At 44.8% G+C, this 17,856-nt stretch overlaps 1 protein-coding gene across 3 annotated transcripts in view; it reads right to left on the reverse strand.

The window, feature by feature from the left end:
* Nucleotides 1–7,519, reverse strand: part of LOC1280507 (uncharacterized) — a 32,998-nt gene extending 25,479 nt beyond the window's left edge. For 2 of the 3 annotated variants that reach the window (XM_061661480.1, XM_061661478.1), the window contains exon 1: nucleotides 6,495–7,519. The gene's annotated coding sequence lies outside the window, so the exon portion shown is untranslated. The remainder of the gene's footprint in view (nucleotides 1–6,494) is intronic. The other variant, XM_061661479.1, reaches the window with a different exon arrangement.
* Nucleotides 7,520–17,856: the final 10,337 nt, after the last annotated feature.

Below are 17,856 nucleotides of genomic sequence, written 5' to 3' on the forward strand. Positions count from 1 at the left end.
TCAAGGTAAACCACTCATATTTACACTGCTTACATCGTCTGCGATAGAAATGTAGCCTTCGGACTAAAAGTATGACAATGGAGACGACTATATTGTTGCAATTAAGTCGTTACAGAAAGAGTAATAAGTAAGTAACACCATCTTAACGCTATAATTAGAAATTCCTACTTCTTCCAAGAGTGATCATACACAGATACATTGTTCAATGACTAATGAATTGGCTGATGCCCGCTAGGTCATAAACGGAAATTGTGTGCAAAATATATTTTTAAACCTTTTGTACAAACATCCACAAAAATAATAGTTTGCGTCATTAACACAACTTTATGGCTTGTGTAATAATGAAACGATCTGTTGCTGTTTGGAATAACCCAGCAATAAAAAGATCATCCTCCCGGTGAGCCCCACAATTTGTATGTTACTCTGTTCACCTTTGCTTTGTAGTTTTATGAAAAAAGAGCACGTGTTGGCAAGCCGTTAATTCCACGACAGGCTTTCCGACACTCGTGATACGGCAAATTTTACACTGAACCAATCGGGTGTGTGCCAAACAATCAAGCCACGTGCCCCAAAGCTCCCTGGCTTTAATTCAATTTTAACACTCACTTCCCGCAGTACACAACGCACACCACGAACAACATTATCCACTTCAGCTGGCACTCCACTTCAGCTTACACACCAGGTCTGAAAGGAAAAGGCTGGAAACCAATTAAATGTGCTGAATGCAGCAAACGTAAGCGAATCCAATCCCAATGCCCACTCTACAACCCAAAAACCTGGAGTCTACAGTGTCCACAACGCAACTCCCCATCAGGTATCGCAGCGATTGGTTGGCATGTAATTGAATGAAGTTATACGCATTTAATTCGCAAATTCAACATGACAAATGAAACCCACCTCCTCCCTTTTCCTGGGTGAGGTTTTGGGTCGCGTATTGTTATCGTGCTAGCACCACCCGCCTCCAGCAGCACGGCTTTGACTCCACGCGACCGCACACATGATCGATGCGCTGCAATGTGTGAGGCTTTAATCCTATCCCTTTTTGAGGGTTGCGGAATTTACTTTGTGTGTGTGTGCGTGTGTATGTCTGGAGGGTCACTTCAAGGAGGACAGACCGCACAGGCGATCGTCGTCACCGTCGTTACAGCCCACGCGGAGCATCCCGCGGTCGAGTGGTAGCGCGCAGGCCCCCATCATCCCTTTTAGCGAGGGGTTGTTTACCAGAAGTGCCAAATTAAAATTTTGCGTTCCTCAAATAACAAAAACGAAATCCCCCCATTCTTGGAGTTCCCCATCCAAAAGGGGGATTAAGCTGGACACACGGGAAAACGCCACCTGGCGGGCGGTAACGAATTAGCAATTATTCGAAGCTCGCATAAAACTGCCTTATCATTCAGTGGAATCAATTTTGGATCGGCATCGCCGAAAATCTCCGGGATCCTTTTTGAACGGGGTGAGGGGTGGAGGGGGGGTCATTTTAAGGCTCCTTTACGGCGCAGGAGAACAGTGCGGGTCATTCTTCTGCCGGGCGGAAATTGAGTACGATGAAACAATTTCAGGAGAAGGATTGGAAGGTCACTAGAATAGAACAGTTTAAGAGGAAACTTAAAGATTGAAATACTATTTTATGTACTAAAAAGTCCATTTAAGTAATCATTGACATTTTTAAGAATAATATTTACAGTCGTCTTTATTTAAAATTAGATGTTATGTAAAGATGATAGTAATATGCAGTTCTAGAGAAATTATATAAGTTTCTGTGTACTAACTGATGTACTAAAACCCATTGCATTAGTATCTCTCTGCAGAAACCAATCTTTAAACTTAAACTTCAAGAAACACATCCTCCATCGCTACCATAGCAGCATTCCAAAGCGTCTGCCTTCCAAGCACTTTTCAAGTCGAAAGGCCAGCTCCTCCCTCCCTCGACCAGAGATGACAGAGCGACACTGTGCGCTGTTGGGTTTCGCGCCTCGCGCCGACATCGCGATGGTGATAAATTGACACCGTGGCGCAGCACGGTGGATCGCACACGTTTTGGACAGTTCGTACGCTTCGATCGCGCGATAGGTGGTACCGTTCTTTATCGTTGTAGTTTTTGTTTTCCTCTCCCTTTCGCTTCTCCTGTTGCCCAGCCATTCCCACCAAAGAAACGCACAAATAAGGTCCATTGTTAATTGGTGTTGGCCTTTGAAATGCTGTTGCTGCTTCGCTCCAGCCCAATGTTACACGTCCTTTCGCAAACGGAATCCTTTCATTCCCACTCCCACTCCCGGTGCGGGGTTTGAGAATTGGTAGAAAAATAAGCTAACTGTCAGCTTCCAGTCAACGGGTAACGGATGGCCGCAGGAAATCGTGCCACCGCAACATAAAAAAAGAAAGAAAAAGAGCAACCGCACGCCACTTTCGCAGAAGGACACCCAATTCCGGGACGAGGGCGTGTGTGTGTGTGTGTGTGATGTACTGCATAACTCATCGCAGGGGACTTGGGTTGTTGCTGAAACAACGCCACAACCAATGGCAGATGACAGCGATTCTATTTTAACGCATTTTACGGCTGTGAAACTATTCTTTGACTGCGTTCTAGGCACAAGAACATTTTTGACCGTTTTGTAGAAACGGTAGGGAAGCAATAAAATATGCAAATTTGTCTAACATTCTTGCTGTGTTGTGCTACCCGGGACTGGCGCGAGGTGTTTGTCAAAACATGGACAGTAAATTTCTTTTCCCCTTTAGGTAGCAAGCGGGCCGTTTAATTCTAATGCCAAAGAATGAATGTATCTGGATCATGACAGCTTGGGAGAAAGGGAGTATCAATTTAAGGCCCAAATAAATTATTGATTTTTCATACGAGAAGAGATGGCAAGAGCAGTGACAAGAAGAAATAAACTAGAATAAATGAAATGCTATATCTTTGGAATCCATTTTATTTGAGAACTATTGGAAATTACTCTGATTTTAATATAATTTATTGAATTTACTGAAATATCCCACACTACGGGTTATTTTTTATAGTAAAGGTACTAATTGCCCAATTCCCATTTAGCGCCATCTGGTGACAAATTAGATAATACCAGTAATTTGTAGTAGGTGATTTTGGTATAGAAATAAAGTATTTTCATAGAATGACATTAAACCAGATGATCTGTTGAAATAACCTTTTGTACTCTAACAGTGATCCAGTTCAACAAAAACGCTATGCATCATTTTCTATTGAGTAAAACTCAACCCTGTTCAACACAATCGCGATAAGCATTGTGCCCGATTGTTCAGAGTAAACAGTAATTTTCGACGGCGCAGTTACACCCTCACCCGCACCGCAAAACAGCCACATTCCGATGCGTTTTGTAGCAGATGTTCGATTCCGCCCTGGACGACCACTCCCTTTCCGGCTTGGAACACACCATAATGCACCATAAACACGATCGCGTCACCGATTTGACTCAAATCACACAAACACACACACACACACACGGGCACGCACGTAACGTAAACCATTCAAGCGACACACGATCCGTTCAAGGTCAGCCGCTTCCAGCAGCAGCATTAGCATGTGTCCTGCCCAACACGCAGCAGCAGCAGCAGATGATCGAGAAAAGCCAACCTTGACAGCCTCCACTGTCAACTCTAATCACGTTCTCGCTTCGCCTGCGTTCGTCAACAGTGTCACCGAGTGGGAGGATGCGGCAGGCGAACGGAAGCCCGACCTTCCGGGCGCGCGCACTCAGTTCCGACACACTCACGCGCACAGCTTCCTACACGGGGTTGACACGGGGGTGGTATGGCGATGGTAGCTGAATGTACGCGAGCACGAGGCGCCTAGCCCCTAGGTAGTTGTGTGGCGGTGGTGGTGGCCTCGCTGAAACGCGATCGGAGCTTGAATGCGAACGAAGAAATGCGGAGGTGGCCATCGTGCGGTGGACAATGTACGCGTTCCCTTGAACTCACCTTCAGTCACAAAACGCTGAGGCTACAATGTCTGTGTGTTTGTGTGTGTATGTTTGCTTTGATTTTTTGACGTATCGTTCCAAAGGTGTTGTTTCAGTGACGCATCTTAAAGTCTTTGAAGAATGAGATTTTAAGGAAGTCACAATGTTTGTTCCATGACTACGCTATGCGTAGTTTAGTGACTGATGTTTGGCTTTTTCGTTAGCTGAGATTGCTGTTTTGGATATTAGTGAACATCTTAAGCACCAAAGTAAACATCAATTTTGAGCTTTGAAACCTTGGAGAAACGTTTTGAGGATCACATTTTATGTGGGAAATAGCCATCAAACCCCAGTTCTTGGAGCAAGATTTAGAAGAGATATTCTAAACCCATCCTAGACACATTTCACGTCGTCGTTACCTTAAATGTACAAAAACTTATCTTCAAATAAAGCTTCGTCGTTTCGCATGTGTGGTAGTATACACATTGACACCTTCCCTATTCCACTGCTCTCTGCCATCTACGGATTATCCCTAATTCCCCCAAAAAAGTCTAATTTAAAGTTCTCCTTTGACTCGATTTCTCCTCCACATCAAAGGCAACGCTTTGAAAATATGGTGATTAAACTCCCAACAACTAAACCCCATGACTTTGCCGACGCAGAATGACCGGCTAAACTTCCTGTCTTTAGCCGTAACGCTTCCTCAAAACAATCAAGAACCGTGCGGCCGAACGATGCCAAAGCGACCACCAAGCGACACTGCGACGACCATCCCGTAACTCCCGTAATAACCCAACTAATACCCAGGCAAAAAAGCGGTGGCTAAGCGGCACCGAGAAAACTAATTGAAGAATAATCTCTTCCCAGCGTCAATTCCCGCCCGCGGAGCAGGGCGCGTTGTGTGAGATGTGATTATAATTGGGATGGGCTCCCCCATTGCCCAGAGTCAGTGAGCTTGGGAAACGTCGTCCAGATCGGGACAGCTTCCAACAGTTTGCACGAAGGCAACATTGACGCAGATCTTCCAAGCCATCCGACAGGATGCTTCGTTGGGGGACAATTTTCTGTTCTGTTTTGCAATAAAATAGTCATGAAGTCGGAATGATGGGCCGTACGTGGAATTGGACAGCGGCGGATCTAAATGATGGTGTTGTTGTTGTTTTTTTTTTTATTGTAAGAACTCGGGAGATAGTCGTAATGGCATTTGACGATGTCCGTTACCAGCTTGTGTGTTCTTGGGGGACCTTGGGAAATGAGTTTGCTGGAGGAGTGTTTATCTTTTAATGTCCATTGCTTGCCAATGTTGGGTACTTAGAAGCTTTTACTAGTACAATTGTCTATCTTTTCAGCTTTTAGGTAGTTAATTCTTTAATTTATAATGTGCTCAGAATCATCTCCTAATGCTCATAATCTACAATTTTATGCGAAATTCTTTGATAATCCAAATGTCGAAATTAAGGTACTCATTCTTTTAAAGACATTAAAAGTAAGGAGCATGGGACTTAGTACTGTGACGTAAAACATCATCAGATCAGTTAATTGAACGATTCCAAAGAACAGTTAATAACTTACTTTAAATAAGTTTCAAAAGATATCTCAGAAAGAAATAATTTTAAAACAAAACAGCAACAATTTTCCGTCGAAAAATAACCCCTTAGTGAGAATACGGAACATCCTTGAGTTAATGATAATTTTTTATCTTCACTGACGCAATAAAACAAATTACCATACCAGTTCTTGCTGGACAGTTTGCTTTACCGCTTTGCCGGTACCGGCTAGCGATGTTTATCACGACGCAAAGATTCTCACACGACGCGGCAAGTAACCAGTTTGTGAAGCATTTACTTTATCTCTCGTACCTAATGTCCACCCGTTCCACCTGTGCACAGCCCCACAGGCACAGGCTCGGGAGGACGCGTTGTGAATGAGCATTATAGCTGATTTCGGTTGAATGAATAAACGCTCCCCTCATCACGGACGAGCGATTAGCCACGGGGTTATGAGCTTTAGCGTCAAAGCCCTGCAAAGCCCGGTAGAACAGTGTACCAACATCGTTTCGCAAAACACGCGCTACGCACGCATATTTAAACAGAAAAAAGAGCAGTCTTCTGTCCTCTTGTGCTGCGAGATTCCACCGAATATCGAATTATGCACACGCAGTGATGAACCACGACGGGCGAAAAACTACGCCGACTGCATACCAAATCGATTATTGTGAATTAATTTGGTGCTCCATTGTTTACGTGCCGTGAGACATGGGATACTTTGGGGTCCCCCGATGATTGAGACGAGCAGCGTGGGGAGAGCGAAAGAAAACCGCAAAGCTCAAACGGGCGTAACGAGCGTCCGTTGGCTTGTGGTTTTGGGAAATAATTACCAAATGTAGGCACAGAGAGCGCGAACACACAGGGAACAGCAACAAAGTATCGAAAGGTTATTTCGATTCCCAAATATGAATTGCGGTTGTAATGGCTTCAGTCCTACAGGAGTTCCGACTCGAAGGACCAGTATTTTGCATAGAAGCAAGCGGTGAGTGAAACACAAAATCAATACCAAAACACATACCTGATTTACAGTTTCGCTCTGCCAAAGGGCGTCCACAATGCACCGTTAGCTTCTTTTTGTTTGCGTTTCACTGTTCACGCGCGTGATTGATCACGCGTACAAAACGCTAACAGGGCGGCCGCTCAGATAAGCAAACGCTAATCCATTAAGACGTCACTGGACGACGCGGGAATTGTGACAATCCCAGGTTCGATTACTGGTGCTAAAATCGCTAAACCATTACGCTACGTTAGCTAGGTAAACATATTAGGTTTCGACTCCTTGTCCGTCTGTCACACTTACGATTGCGCCTCTGGGCCGCTGGTAACTCCTTGTAACCACCAAAACCCCGAAGCGGAAGCAATCACTCAAGAGGCGCGAGCACGCGCGTGCTGGAATGTGATATTTTAAACCGCCTGCTTTTCGAAAGAGTAAAATTACACCCATAGACGCACGGGAGGAGATTGACGCACTTGAGGGATTGTTAAATGATAAGAACAATTTTTTCTTAACACACAAACACACACCCACACACGTACACTTAGTAACGACGAGCTTAATTCACTTAGTGTGCTTTTAGAGTAAACTAATTTAAAATCAACAACGGCAGCTGCACCAACATCAACAAAAAACGGGTTTGTCACTTGTTGCGCGGTTGAAATCTTTCCTTCACACAAATGATTAGCATTACGCGTTTACGTCACATTACTACACACACTGCAATTAGCATCCTTCTTTTTTTGTTTCCCCCTCGCTCGCTCTGTGCCTCGTTTGAGCTCGTGATCGTGAAAACGGACCAGTTCTTTGCCCGTGCCCGTGGTTGGTTAGTCGCGGGTTAGACTATTAATTTGCTTTCGTTCAATTCGTGCACCGTTTCGGAGGTTTAGGTGGCGTACGCGCGTACGCACGCGTTTTCGTTTTACGTAGCACTAAACAGCTTTCGTGCGCGTCCCAGTGGGTTACGCGGTCGGAGTGTGTCACAGTCAAAAATCGCCAATTGTGGACGGCACCGCGTTCGGACGGAGACTGTGCGAAAACGGACCGGGGCAAAAAGCAAATCTCGTACTCATCGGGTTTTGCTCAGCCGATACACGCGTTCGCACGCTCTCGCTCCTTCTCTCTCTCTACGTCGCGATGGTAACGGAGAGCATGAGCGTGCGCCAAACGGACCTTGTGGTGGGACAAAGGGCCGCCAAAGAGAATGTTTCGATCCGCGTAATAGGAGCGTTTTAGGAGATTATTTTTGTAATAGATCGTGAAATTAAAACAAACGTTTTATGTCGGTAGCTACCTTAACGTTAATTACAATTTATTTACATGTGAAATCAAGTATTTATTTTTTTTTCTTGTTCTACTTTTCAATGTATTTCTGCGATATTTTAACTTCAGTTGTTCAATATTATAAATGAATCAAACTAATCGAACAAATGAACCTTTCCAATCCCATAGTTCGCATTCCACGCGCGCGGAGAGCCGCGGAGATCGAACGCGCGAGAGAATGTTACCATACCTTGCGCCACGAAAAACTTGTACGCCACCGCCAGCCACGAACCCCCCCCCGTCTCCTTCCATCCACCATAGGCGATCTCGGCAATGAATGAATCGATCGATCGAGCGTCTCAACGCCCGAGCAAGAATGAAATCACTCGCCTCGCGATAGCACCAATACCAGCAGTACGGCCCCTGTGTAGGTGGTACCGAAGGTAAGACAGGTGTGATCGCACCGTTCGCGAAGGTGTCTGGGACCTCGTTTCCTTGGCGCGAAAGGGCGGAAAAGCATGCACGAAGAGGGAGAGAGGGTCGATCGAGAAAATCTTGAGAGCCGCAGGTTTAGGTTAACGAGTACGACCGTACGGGTACTACGTCACCAACAACAACCACACCAACCGACGGCCTGCGTCGGCTGCGAAACGCGCGGGTAAGATTTGTACGCGCAAATTCCTATTTATTGCCAAGTGCACTCGTTTGCGTGTTCGCTCACGGCAGTGGTACGGCTGGAGTACACGATCGTGCCCAAACGCTACGACAGCATACAGCCCGTGCCCCTTGTGCACTAAACGTGTACATACAATTAACTTATCGATCGATTTCTTGACTTCGAAAACCACTACAACCATAGGCGACGAACCTGCAGTTGAGCAAAAGAGAAGTCCCCTAGTGGAGACCCTGTTGGTATTACGGTTACGTTACCCAGGTAACGTACTGGTAAAAATCGAATTCTTTGTACCTCTTCCACTGCCCATCATCGCCCAGCCTACTGCCACTCAATTAGCAGCATGGAAAAGCAATACCGCGTGCTTTATCGGTTTCCGATTGTTTTGCTGCGCCAGTGGTGCTGCGCGATGGTGCGCGATGAAACAAAATAAAATACCAAAATCACCGTATACGTCAACCGATTGTCATCATCATGGTTGAGTGCGAGTACGATAAACCTGAACTCGAGCGGCCCGACCGAGGTGAACATAAATTTCAGTTCGGTGGTGCGAGCTAATTAATATAAATCACCCCGATAACACACCGCGTGCGTGCCATCGGCGATCGAGCTGCACGGGGCCACCAGATCTTCCTAGGAATGATCCGTCCACTTTCCACCAGCGCGTCCACCTTCGCGTCAATCAATTAGAACTGCTTAGTTGAGCGTGCAGCGATAATGAGCCGTGGTTGGTTTTCGGTCGGTGCCGAATTGTCGTGTTTTGTCGTTTGTCGTACCAGACGGACGATTTGTCCTCCCCTTCCTTCCCGCGCTGTACGAGGGTGCATGCGAACGAGAACAAACCGCCTGGCAGAACATCCGCTTTTGTGGGGCCCAACAAACCGTTCAAATTCAAAGCTGGGGCCGCGTGAGGCAGGGTGGTACTCTTGTTTGTTTGATTGGTTTGATACTTACCAATTCAAAGCGTCAATCAGAGTTGTGTGTTAGTTTTTTGTTTTTTTTTTGTTGCTTTTTGTGAATTAAAAAAACAAACACCATTTCCGGCAAGAAGGTTTTAGTTTTACGGTGGAATGCATACGATTAAAACAGGTTTACGTACCCCGGTGGGTGGAGGAGAGGGCATTTAAAGTTCAATTTTAAAGAGCACTGCTGGATGCTTTTAAGATTATCGGTTTGATGAGGATCAGATGTTGAGATTAAAGTAGAATTGATCATAAATATTTGTAAAACAAATTACACAATTACTTTACTCGTTCTGATCGCTTTTGTTAGGTCAAAGCTGTATGCCTTTTACAAAGTAAAGTTTCTTGAATTATGTAGTACAATAAAGAATAATTAAAAACGAGCTTCTGTTCCATATTAAAATGCCCTTTAAAAAAACATCCCAAAACAACCCTTTATGACAAATTGTAACCTGAGACACCCAACGACCAAATGACAGGAAACAACTCGTACAACTTCATCATCAAACGCCTCAGCTGACTACATTCAGCCCACCAAAATCGACATCAGAACCACCCCAACTGCCGCTAATGAATGTTTTCTTTCGCTCAATCTCCTCTCCGCCCCTCATTTCGGCATAGTTTGATAGCACGAGGCCACCACTAAAACATGTCGACCCAAGCCGCACGAACACAATGTCGACGATCCTCACTACACCGTCACAAAACCGTGCACTCTCGTCGTGAAAACCTCCCCCCCCCCCATTCGCGCACACGGACTGAACCGACGCTGACACTGAACCTTCCCTAAATGGCAGTCAACCCCGCGAGCCAGGAACACAGCTCCCCCCTTCGTGTGAGACCCGCTCCTCCCCGTCCCAGCGCTGCACGGAAAGGTTTTAGCGCGCACACTCACCACCACCACTGGCACGTAACAAGGTGACAAGGTGGCTGCACAACGCACCGGTTGCCCAGTGCGCACACAGATGGTTGCAATTTTCACCATTCGGCTGCAATTGCACGGTCCCAGCAGTGCCAAAATCTGTCCCCGGGTAGGGTATGGGCGAAACATTGCCTTGGCGTGCGAAAAAAGCACCCCAAAGCGTGTGATTGAAAGTGAAATTTTGACGCAACCTTCGCGCCGCGCGGCTGATGATCTCGCGCAAAGGCACAAAGCATAGCCGCGCTTGTGTGTGTGTGTGTGAGTGAGTGGGCACAAAGCATCAACATGATATGCTGGGTTACTTCAACATCAATCGACAGCGTCCGCCGTACGTACCATCATCGGTAGGTCGTATCGCACCAGGAGACCCGAAGGCTGCGCAATTAAAGATTATTGATTCCACGCGATCCTTCATGCATGCACACTGCGGGGCTTTAAGGCGCTCGCTCCGCATCCAATCGAAAATGTGACCCCAAAAAGCACTGCACGAAGCACCGCACTCGTCGCTTATGATTCGCGCATAATTGCTGTTTTATGAGAATGGCCCAAACGGATGCTAACCGTGTTTGGATAAAACAGCCAGCCAGCTGCCGCCAGTTCGGTTAATGATGGTGTTGCGGCCCTACCGATACACACACTAAGACAACTTTGTGCCCAGTGGCCTGATAAGGAATGATTTCATATGAGTGATTAATTATTTGCTTGCAAAAGGGTTCGTTAGTCGCTGTGGTGGATAGAATTGGGAGCAAAGTTGCTGTGTGGCGCCACTGTAAATACCCGCGGTTTAATAAGGAAAAGAAGAAATGTCGAGATCAACATTGACGGTTGCATGAGTTATGATGAGAATTTTATGTTGACGTCGGTCTTTGAACGTGTGTCTTGTATGGTTTTTGTATGAAATGAAGAAGTCTTGTGCAAATGTATAAATGTAAAATTAATACACGTTTATTGGCTTGTCTGTATTTTATCTACTTTTGTACTGTTTGACTGAGCTTTATAGCCCACATTACATGCCACATATTAATGAAGCCCTTTCCAATTATTCATTAATCAATTCTTGCTTCCTCTGCTGTGTATTCCAGTAGCCCTTCACAACTGAATCAACAAAACGTTCTAATAATTACAATAAAAAGGGCGCCACTTTGAGCTACAATCGATTCTATTGCCTTTAAATTAACATTTTTATAACATTATTTCACACTTCATAAGTTCAAATTAATGAACAACAACTTTTGTGGTACCAATTTAAAACCATTGTTTCGATCATTAATTATCAACAAAACATCCCTAACCAAACACACAAACATACATTGACATTTAGAGTGTAAAAATGACTGTTAAACATAGTCAACTTCCCCTCCATGTCCATCACTGATTGTTATTTCATTAAATGCACACTCAATTAAGGATGAGCTGACCCTTACTGTTATGATGCAAAACTTACGCACTTTAAAACAAAAATCATCCCAATCCCCATCATTGATGACGCAGTTCAGTGACCCGCTGCGCGACATAACGGCAATCCAGTGTCGCAATAATGCTCACACCGGAGACAATCAAGGAATGTGTCCTTCAAGGAGGGGATGAGGAAGATGGTCCCGGGGAAATATGCAATTCAACAGAATACCTCATTCAATACTCGTTAATGTTTTACGATTATGGGTTGGCTATAAATTTTAAACTCTTTACTTACCATAAACGTGAGGCGGTGGTGGCGGCGACCACGAAAAAAAAACGAATAAATGATCCCTTGCACGAGAGATGTACGTAGATGTTAAAACAAAACAGCGATGATCATTTTGATGAGGATTCCTATCTGCAGAGGGACGAAACCACACAAAAAAACCCAACGACCAGTAATAATGATATCGACAAGTATTCGCCGAGTTTGCCAAAATCGCCACAGGGACCGTGTAGGAAAGTGTGAAATTATTAGCACAAGCCTGGAAAAGACTCCTTTTCATCCCCCTGTGGCGTGCCGATGGGTTTTAATTAACAAAACACCAAAACGCCAAAACGCCTTTCTCGCCGACTTCTTCTCTTCTTGCGCTTCTCCCGTAATGGGTTGCCATTAATCAGTGCACCAATTGCGCCACATGCGCCGCGATCGCAGCGAAACACGTGTACGTTGGTGGTGTGCCGACGACACGGCCCGGGCTCGCCTGCATTAATGATGCACATTGCAGGCAGCTCAATTTATCAGCCTACGCACTACGGCGAGCTTTTGCGGAAGGGTCAAGCTGTTTGGCGGTTCACTTTAAAGAAAGCCCTCAAGGGACACTTGCTTAACAGCAAGCGCATAGCTCCAGGCACGATAGAACCGATGCGAATGATCGACGATCGATGCGTTCGGGAGTGTTGCGACTAACGAAATTCCGGTTCCTTCGATTTCGGTACCTCTGCGCGTAGAATTAAACCATGCTCCAACACGAATCATAATAACATTTTTCTTCAAATCTTGTGCTTTTCTCACGCACAAACGCGTTGCGCGACGTAGCCCGGCGAGACGAAAATATGCAAACATGCGTTTTTTCACGGCACATAACGAGGCAGTTGCAGACGAGTAGATGGTGGCATGAGTGTCAAACATTTCGTTTTGCAAGGTTTTCATGAATATTGCTTAAATTATATTTCTTATAAGTTAAAAACATAAAATAATCAAGCAAATCCAAAGAGTTAGTCACCACCTGATCAACTAATTTTTTGTCTCTCTCCGAACTCCCTCATGGTGTAGTGTTATACTCACGACTTTGTATATGACAGATCAATAGCTCGAATCTAATTTAGACCGAATGAATACAGAGTGAAAAATCTTTTTCAGGTTGTTAGACAGGATTTGTAGTTCCCTTTATGATTCCCTAACCTTCTTAAGGCAATCCTTCTACGTTTTATGTTAATAAACTTCTCGCCACTTCAACACAAAACACCGAAAAAACAAAGAACAAGGAATTCTCAGTTGTAGCAAAAAGGTGTCTAACCTTCAAATTCCAAACTCCACAGCCAAAGCGCTTGCGCGCGCATGGTTTGACGCATCTGAGACACGCAAGAATATTTTATAAAACAATAAAAAAGAGAGAAGCACATTGATAAAACGAACAGTTCGACAGCAGACACCCAACAGCAACCGATGCCGCCTGGTGCCGAAATCAGAAGGAAATAAAAGTGTGTGCAAAAAATATGAATTAAAGTTCTTCTGAAAGCAGCGAAAATTGAGTCGCGCATCGCCAAACGACGATGAGCCAAAGTGTCGCCCCAAGGGATATGACGGCAAACGGCGGCGGCGGTGATTCCTTACGTTCCTTCTTAGCTTTTGAGCGTAACATCTCTATAAATTTCGATGCCTCGGGAAGGAACACGGCGTGCACGGGCTTTGCAAAAAGGAAACGTGGCGCAAAAACCACAACCACGAAAAAAAGCGTGCACACCACAGCAACACGCCTTTGCGTCCGGGGTGCGCACTGCGTTGCCATCGCAATCGCTCGTTAGGTTATGAATTTCGCATGCAGTTTTGCTTCTCCGCGTTTCGTTAGTTATCCTTTAAGTCACAGTCCAAGTGGCCGTTGCTGGCTGGAAGGCAGGCAGGCAGACAGGCAAACGCGCATGGAAAGCATGTTTGGTGCAAAAATTTAATTAGGATTAAGCGAAGTCCGCGCTCCGGAAGAATTATCGCTTGACATAATTTAGACGACGGCCGCCTCGGCTTCGTGGGACCGTGCCAGTGGGACCCTGGTCGGCCAATGCACTGGTTATTGTTCGGGATTTATTGTGATTATGTTGTGTGCATGGGACGGCCTGGACACAAAAAAGGGCCTGCAAGACACCTGATGCCTTGTGCCCTTTATGTGGTTGTTTGGTTGGCCCCGCGTGCGTTAATGATATTTTCACTTATTTGGGGGTGCGTGACGCAGCGGGATGCTTTTTTTCTGGAGAGTGGTTTTGGTGTTGTGTTGTTATTGTATGCTTTTGTATCGCGTTGGAGAGTAAAAGATACATTTCAAACAAACGGTGCCTTTGCTTTGGTGAGTTCGTGTTTGTGCAGAGTTTACCTTAGGGTTTTGTGTGGTAAGACCTTTAAGAAATTACTCTCTTTCGTTTTGTAATGGATTGATCGCTTCTCTTTTATTGTTGGGAGTAATGTCTTATTAAATTTCCTCCTTTTAATACCTTCTTATTGGATTTTGGCATCCCTTTCTTTTCCATTTAATATGTTTGCTTTTGATTACATTATTTTGTAAAGTTTTGTTTATTTAAATAGTTCTTCTTTTTTAGGTTTATTTATATATTTATTTACACTTTAAATGTCAATAATTAATATGTTTTCTTGAAACTATCATTAATATTTTTCCAATCTCTTCTCGATAGTCTCTTGTCGAAATCCGATCACTATCAAAGTTCAATTACAAACATTAATCCCACCATGCGTCCCTGCTAACCTACATCCATATACCAATGCACTTTGCGGTTGCCCACGAATGCCCACGAAAACAACAGACCCTTGCCCTTGGCATGATCAAACGAAGCAAAGTGCGATAGAAAGGAACACCCATTTGGTACAAGATGAAGTGGCGATAAACATCTTCTTCATCGGGTTTTTGGATTGCGGGCAACAGGCGATAAAAGGCGCACACGATCGGTGCTTCAGGTGCCCGCGGCGTACGCATGCACATTAGAAATGATGGTCCTCTACCCCCCCCCCCCCCCTCACTCGCTCCCCTTTGCTCCCATCATGATCATCCATAAAGCAACCGGCTAACCAACCGGAACCAAACGTGTGTTGTGGTTTACCTTGCGCCCTCTGCGGTGCTGGTGCCTTTGCGGGCCCCATTTCAAGTGACTTCTTCTTGACCACTCACGCCGAAAACAAGCACACGAAATATGGAATTGTTTGGAGGATGGGCAGGAGCAGGAGAGGATGAAGAGGGCAGTCCACTTGACGGTTGCGAGCGTCGCGCAGGTTCGTCCCAATGGGTGCATTCGCATAATTTACCCCTACGGCTATCTTATCCACTTTACGCTAAGGATGACGAAATTATGTTCTACAACTCTGTTCTTCTTGGCCGCGGGGGGGGGGGGGGGCGAAGCTGTTCCAAACTTTTCGGAAGGCACATTGACGATGAGCACCTTCAGAACAGTGTACCGTGTGGTGGGTAACAATAAATAAACGCGTATGGTAATGATAACTACCTGGGGAAGTAATTCCCATAAATTGTGGGGAAAGGTTTACTTCTTTTTTTTTAGCATTGTTGTGTGGTTTTCTGCTTTCCTTGTAAAGTGTTGAGTTTTGATACGTTTATTTATTGTTTATTTATGTTAAGCTGTGTTTAAGCAGGAACTTATAATGCTACTACTTTACTTTTATTTTGTCTTTTTTTCTTTACTAAAATGTCAAAATAAGTCAAAATAATAATGATATAAAGTTCAATTTGGGAAAGAGAAGAGAAGCACACAAGAAAGTAAGTCGTAAAGATGAATAGTAAATGATAAAACAAACTAGTAAATGATCAACTAAATACGTAAATTGTAGAATACAAGCTTAGTAAAGGAAAAAACATAGGAAAAAGCACCAAAACACCACAAACTATTGCAGACATGCATACATGTTTTCTTCTATTATTATCAGCTCTTTGTTGTCATGTTTATTCCTGTTTCTTTTTTATATTCTTCTTTAGTTTTCAAATCACTTTTACTACTTATATCTTTTATTCCCTTTTTTCTCTTGTTTCATCTCTCCCCATCCAGTTATTAGCAACATTTAAATTAAGTAAATATCGTTCCACAGAAATCTTAATTCCCTTACCCTGGCCAACCTTAGCAAATGTACGCTCGTTCTTCTCCACCAGCACACCCTGAAAGCTGAAAAGGTGAAGTACCGGACCGGTAGATGCGCACGCCAAGACTCCGCCACTTTAATCGCCACGATCTTGACGATGATGAAGTACCACCGAAATTCCTCTTGACAGTTCGCCAAGTACACCACACACGCACACACACATACCGCCCACTTAAGCTGGAAGGGAACTCTCCCTTGACCATCACGGCGTATTCCCATGTCCCTTCGGACGGATTCTATTCTACCCGCGAACGTGCTAAACGTACGTAATGACCGCCCGCAACAGGAATAGTGAGGACTGTGTGTGTGTGTGTGTGTGTTTGCTCGTGTGACAATGTGTTTAAATCAAGCTCAGAATTGCAACGCAATGAGGGGTGAAAAAACCTCTCTCTCTCCTTCCAAGTGATTGACACCGCAAAAAGCGGAGGAAAAGGTTCTGCCAGCGAAAGGAAGAATAATGAGCACCAAAAAAAAAGAAAAAAGAAATTGGGAAATTTATTGGTGGCAAATGATTTTTTTTTTTAATTTAAGAAAAGATTGCAGTTTGTCGTGCAAGAATTAAACTTCCTATCAATCAAGCTGTCACTCACCTTTCGCGCGACGGGGCTAGTCGCTTCGTGCATTGCTGTCTTTTTTTGAAAGATTATTCAAAGCCCTCAATGGTGGTATGAGTATGCACAAAAAAGTGCATTGTTCAGGTGCTGCTGCACACGAATTTCTGTACACGGTCAATGAATTTTTTGCGCACAATATTATGAGCTTTATGCACGCACATGTACCCAAACACACACACACATACAAGCGCGACTTTTCTTTTCACTTGTCTTGCAAGGGATGCGCGCTTGCTGCTGTAATGGACAAACAAGTGAAATTGATCGCCTACTTCGACCAGCCGTTACCGATGTAAGCGCGTTTTGTTTTGGATGTTTCCCATTTTTTGCTGCTGCCCGTGCTGCTGCTGCTGCTGTTGGCGTACGCAAGCTTATGCGCATTGCCAACGAAACCATCCGGTCGATTATGTGGCGCGCACGATGGTCGATTTATTGTGCAATGATCGCGCGAAGCATTACCACCACCGCCGCCGACGCCGCTAATGTGTGGCCGGACCACATTATGAAAGTGCAGCCGGGAAGGGCGTCTCGGCCGGTGCAAATTGCATCGGTAAAAACAGTAATCATTCATATAAATATGCGCTTCACGTTGCTAATCGTTCTTAAAAAGAGATGAGCCCCCCCGCACTCGAGCTGGCCGGAAGCGGTGAAAGCGAATGCTCTCCCCAGCACCCCCTTTTGCGCAAACCTGCGTAATAGCGCCAAAGCCAAATGAAAATACTTTACCGGAATAGCTCGCGCAGCCGCCTTAGTAGTAATGAAACACTTACACTGCCGCCCATTCGCGTTTTCCGCTTTTACTTTTTGCTCTGCTTTTTTTATTTTTTTTCTTCTTTTGCTCTTCTTCTTCCTCTGCACAACACACACGGTTGGTTAGAGAAAAGTGCGCCCAAGGGTGTTCTTGTTTGGTTCCAGCTCAGAACTTTACCACTTTGCGGCTTCAATAAGCGGCGTTTATGAGTGTGTGTGTGTGTGTGTGTATGGTAATTAGAATACAGTAAACGGTTCAGCTTTTTTTTTTTTCGTTTTTTGAGCTGCTTATTATGGCGATCGAAAGTGAACTTGAAGGCTTAGTAAGTGGGCGTTTTTCTCGTATGACGTCAGTGCAATTAGAATCATGTTCTT

Source organism: Anopheles gambiae, chromosome 3, assembly GCF_943734735.2.
Source record: "Anopheles gambiae chromosome 3, idAnoGambNW_F1_1, whole genome shotgun sequence".
NCBI lineage: Eukaryota > Metazoa > Arthropoda > Insecta > Diptera > Culicidae > Anopheles > Anopheles gambiae.